Genomic DNA, 6,000 nt, shown 5'->3' on the forward strand with positions numbered 1-6,000 from the left:
TAAGACTTCACTAGCCTATATCTTCAAAATTTTCCAAAGTTCTCCTCCCAGCCAGTTCCAAAGGCTCAGAACCAACTTGGCAGATACAGTCAAAGCAATGGCTCCATTTCTCTGGCACAATTTTCTGTCCAGGGACAGGAATACACCCTTCTACCTCACACCTGCAGTGAGCTGCCTGTTCTAGCCAGGCCCCAAATCCTAACAGCACATTTAGTGATTAAATAATTAGTGGATTCATCCACTGATAAGTGTAGTGTCCCATGATCCAATCACCTTCCAAATGCCTGTTTCTGAACACATAAGAATTTTGGAGGGACATCTTAGGTCTAAATCATAACAACCTTGAAACATGCTTCTTTTCTGGTCAAACTGAAAGTTTTTCATATTTTTCCACTCCACATTTTATTCCTAATTTTCATAGTAAATAGTACTAAAAGTAGTCAGCCATACTCATGCCACTGCCCAAGTGCTATCCTATCTTGAAATTTTCGGCAGCAAATAAACTTGTCTATGACCTTTAAACTTGGGGTCCCACAAAGTCTCAAGGCATGGATATAATGCATTTACATCATTTGCAAAGGTGGAGCAAGGAAGTCCTGTAGTTCAATTCCAAATGTAGTCCTTGGGGGCTGGGGATTTAGCTCAGTGGTGCTGTCACCTGCCTTGCAATTGCAAGGTCCTGAGTTTGATCCCTGGTACCAAAAAAAAAAAAAAAAAATGGGGGAGAGTCATTGGGTCCCCTGATCAAGAAAGCCAAATGTAGTCCTTATATCTGAAATCTCTGCATTTCTGTCTGCATTTATATCAGCATTCTAGAATTTTAAACCCTTACCAAAATCAGCCATCAAGTTCTGCTTACAGAAAACACTCTGGCTTTCTCTGGCTCAGTTCTCCAAAATTTTCCAAACTCTTCTCACAGAGCAGTTACAAAGACTTCTCCACAATATCTTAGTTATAATCACACAGACTGACTTCACTTTTTTGGTACCAATTTTCAGTGTTAGTCAACTGTGTTGTCACTGTGGCAAAATACCTGAGATAGAACTCATGAAGTATACTTTAGCTGGGGTTGTTATGGCTTGATGTAAAATGTTTCCCAAAAGGCCCATGTGTTCAGAGATGGCACTTTTGGAAGGCTAAATCATGAGGACTGTAACTTCATTAATCCATTGATTTGGTCATAATTTGATAGTATTACTGGAAGGTGATGGAGACTTAGGAGATGGGGCCTAGTCGAAAGGTGAGTCTTGGAAGCATAATCATGGGGACCATAGCTTGTCCCTGATGTGATCTCTCTCTCTCTCTCTCTCTCTTTCTCTCTCCCTCCCTCTCGCCCTCCCTCTCTGTCTGCTTTACAGTTGCCATGAGATGAGCAGCTTTGTTCCACTATGCCCATGCACTATGATGTGCTGGTTCAGCATGGAACAGAAGCCATGGTTCAATGGAACCAGCTTAACAAAGACTGAAACCATGAGCCAAAAATAAATTTTTCCCTTTTCAAGTTGATTTTCTCAGGTATTTTTTCACAGCAATGGAAAGCTAACACATATAATATAAGAGGGTTCAGTCCATGGGGGCCTGGCCCTGTTGCTTTGTGGCAGCACAGTGCATCATACTGGGATTACATTGTGGAGGATCCTTGTTTATCTCATGGTGGCTACAGAGCAAAGAGAGAAACAAGAAAAGGCAAGGTCTCAATGTCCCCTTCAAGGGCATGCTCCCAATGACTTAACTTCCTTCTACCTCACCTCCTAAAGGCTCTACCCCTCTAGTAGCACCACAGTCTGCAGAACAAGCCTTTAACAGATAGGCGTTTGGGAGACAGTTATCTGAACTGTAGCATAACCTATAGTCCCACATAGGGAGCAAGAGCACAGTCCCCAATTCCACTGGATGTGATGGTGACCCAATTTCAGTGAGGGCAATGCCTGCAGGATAGTAGTTCTAAAACTCAGTTCCCAAGATCAGCAAAATCATGAGAAATGCCACAAATGCAATTTTCAGACTCCTTATAAATCTGCCTGATTCATACCCAAGTTTATAGCAGCATAATTAATAACAGGTAAGGGGCCAGGGATTTAGCTCAGTGGTTCCACTGTGCCTTGCAAGCACAAGGACCCGAGTTTGATCCCGGGCACCAAAAAAAAAATAGCTAAATCTTGGAAGCAGCCTGTATGTCCATTAACAAATGAATGGATAAAGAGCATGTGGTATTTACACACAGTGGAGTACTACTCTGCCATAAAGAAAGTAAACTTGAGTCATCTGTAGGAAAATGGATGTACCTTGAGACTACAATTTTAAATGAACTAAATCAGACACAAAAGCTTAAATATGGCATGGTCTCTCTTATATAAGAAACCCAGCTTCCAGGCCGCTGTACCACTGGCCCTGGCACCAAGGAGTAGAGCCACCCCCAGTGCTGAAGAGGAGCCTTCCCAGCCACCATACCACTGCCCTGAGCACTGAGGAGCAGAGCTCCCCCCAGCACCAAGGAGGTGAGCCGTACAGGCACCAGCAGCACTCCCCCCTGACCCCACCATTGAAATGAGAAGACACATAAAAATATCTCAAAACCAGACTTTAAGATCACCTAAAGCAACCCCAAAGGGAAACAATATGGAACAATCTGATACTCAACCACCTGGACTCCCTGAACTAGCAACAAAAGAGAATCAGGAAAAAATAAAATCAGAAATGATTTCTCAGATAACAGCAGAGATTGTCCCCATAGTGTAAGACATGACTAACAAATCTAGAGAGGACACAGATTGAAAAAAATAGAAGAGCTGAGAAACATGATGGAATCCCACCATAGGAAACAAATGGAATCCATAAAACAGATGCAAATAGATTTCCAGGAGATTAAAAACTCCATTGAAAGTTTACCCACCAGAATGAACCAATGTGAAGACAGAATTTCAGATATAGAAGATAAGACTCTAATTAGTGACCAGGAAAAGAAAAATTTCTTTAAAATAGTAAGAGACCATGAGAAATCAATCCAGCAGCAGCTAGACAATGCAAAGAACAATAACACAAGACTGATTAGAGTCAATGAAGAAACAGGAGAGAGTGCAGACGACATTAAAAAAAAACAACTATTCACAGAACTGATGGCAGAAAACTTCCCAAGCAGGGGAAAACAACTTGACATACAGATAATTGAGGCATATAAGACTCCAACTAGCCATGGTAAAAAAATCTACATATAGGCATATAATAGTTAAGATTCCAGAAACCCAACAGAAGAACAAAATTCTTCAAGCAGTTAGAGAAAAGAAACAAATCACATACAAAAGAAATTCTATCAGAATGACAGCAGACTTCTCAACACAAATCCTCAAAGCAAAAAGAGCTGGAGTGACGTATTTCAAGCCCTAAAGGAAAACAGCCTCCAACCCAGATTGATGTACCCTGCAAAACTATCTTTCAAAATTGATGGAGAAATAAGATACTTTCATGACAAAGAGCACCTTAGGAACTTCATGAATATCAAAGAAGCACTCCAAAAAATTTTAGACAATATCCTAGGAAAAGACGATGAGGATCACAACCCCAGGAAGCAAAGCAGAATGAATCCATCGGGCATGACAAGAAATTAAATGTAAAGGGGGAGAATCCAACAAAAAGAAAAAGTCATGACAATGATAAGTCAATATGTATCAGTTATAACTATCAATGTTAGTGCTCTCAGTTCACCAATCAAAAGAAATAGACTGGCAGAATGGGTCAAGAAGCAAGATCCAACATTATGGTGCACACAAGAAACACACTTAATTCAAAAAGAAACTCATGGACTGAAAGTTAAAGGGTGGAAAGCAATATTCTATGTGACAGGAACCTGAAAAAAAGCAGGAGTAGTTATCTTCTTTGCAGATCAAGTGGATTTCAAACCAACACTGATTAAGAGAAACAAAGAAGGACATTAAATCCTTGTAAAGGGAACAATGCAAGAGGAAGAGATGACAATCATAAATATCTATGCACCAAACACTAGTGTGCCCAACTATATAAAACAAATACTAACGGATATGAAAAATCAAATAAGCACTAATGCAATAATAGTGGGGGGCCTCAATACCCCACTGTCACAAATAGATAGATCAACTAAACAAAAAATAAGTAATGAAATACTAGAACTCAATCAAACTCTTGAACAAATGAACTTAACAGATGTTTACAGAGTCTTCCACCCCACAAAATCAGAATACACATTCTTCTCAGCTGCACTATTTTGGGTCATTCTCCAAAAAAAGCCACATACTCACTCATAGAACATGTTTAAGTAAATGCAAAGGAATTGAAGTTATCCCCTATAAATTATCAGACCATAGTGCGATGAAATTGGAGATCAATAACAAAAGAAACTGCAAGAATTTCATAAACACATGGAAATTGAACAACACACTTCTGAATAACCAATGGGTCACAGATGAAATTAAAGAAGAACTCAGACAGTTCCTTCAATTAAATGACAATGCAAATACAACATATTGGAATCTATGGGACACAATGAAAGCAGTCTTACAAGGGAAATTCATAGCAGTGAATACTCATACTAGGAAAATAGAGCGAGCCCAATTAAAGAACCTGATGCTCAACTTCAAGCTTCTAGAAAAGGAAGAGCAGGACAAACCCAAAGCTTACACAAGGGAGGAAATTATAAAGATCAGAGGAGAAATCAATTCAGTGGAGACTAAGAAAATGATACAAAATATCAATGAAGCAAAGATTTGGTTCTTTAAAACAATAAACAAAATTGACAAACTCTTAGCAAAAATTATCAAAAAATGGAAAGAAAAGATTCAGATTCATGCAATTAGGAATAAGAAGGATGAAGTTACAATGGACCCAGCAGAAATCCAGAGGATCATCAATACCTACTTCAATAATCTGTACTCTAATAAGATGGAAAGCACAGAAGAAATGGACAGATTCCTAGATACATATGAATTACAAAAGTTGAATGAAGAAGACCTAAATATTCTAAAGAATCCAATATCAATCAATGAAATTGAAAATATAATGAAAAACTTACCAACTAAGAAAAGCCTGGGCCCTGGTGGCTTCACTGCTGAATTCTACAAGATATTTAGAGGAACTGCTGCCACTACTCTTAAACTCTTCAATGAAATTGAAAGGGAAGCAATACTCCTGAATTCATTCCTAGAAGCAAGCATCACCTTGATCCCAAAGCAGAGAAAGAACCCAACCAAAAAAGAGATCTATAGGCCAATCTCACTAATGAACATAGATGCAAAAATCCTTAGTAAGATACTGGCAAATAGGATGCAGAAGATCATCAAGAAGATCACACAGCCTGACCAAGAGGGATTCATCCCAGGGAGGCAGGGATGGTTCAACATATGCAAATCAGTAAATGTTATACACTATATCAATAGAGCTAAAGATGAAAACCATATGATCATCTCAATAGATGCAGAAAAAGCATTCAACAAAATCCAACACGCATTTATAATAAAAACCCTACAAAATATTGGAATAGATAGTCCCTACCTCAATCTCATAAAAGCCATCTATGAAAAACCAACAGCCAATATCATACTACATGGTCAAAAACTGAAATCCTTCACACTAAAATCAGGAACAAGACAAAGATGTCCACTATCACCACTCCTGCTCAATTAGTTTTGGAAACATTACCCACACCAATTAGACAAGAGAAAGAAATAAAGGGAATAAAGACAGGAAATGAAGAGGTCAAATTGTCATTATTTGCAGATGACATGATACTCTATATAGAAGAGCCCAAGAATGCCACCAAAAGTCTTCTAGATTTAATAACCAAATTCAGTAAAGTACCTGGATACAAGGTCAACACACAGAAATCAATAGCTTTCCTCTACACGAACAACAGACTCACTGAGAGAGAAATAGGGCGAACAATTTCTTTCACAATAGCATCCAAAAACCTGAAATACCTAGGAATCAAACTAACAAAAGAAATCAAAAACATCTTCTCTGAAAACTATGGCA

Source organism: Heterocephalus glaber, unplaced genomic scaffold (assembly GCF_053883595.1).
Source record: "Heterocephalus glaber isolate CG9 unplaced genomic scaffold, H.glaber_assembly_v1.0 deba00000818, whole genome shotgun sequence".
Taxonomy (NCBI): Eukaryota; Metazoa; Chordata; class Mammalia; order Rodentia; family Bathyergidae; genus Heterocephalus; species Heterocephalus glaber.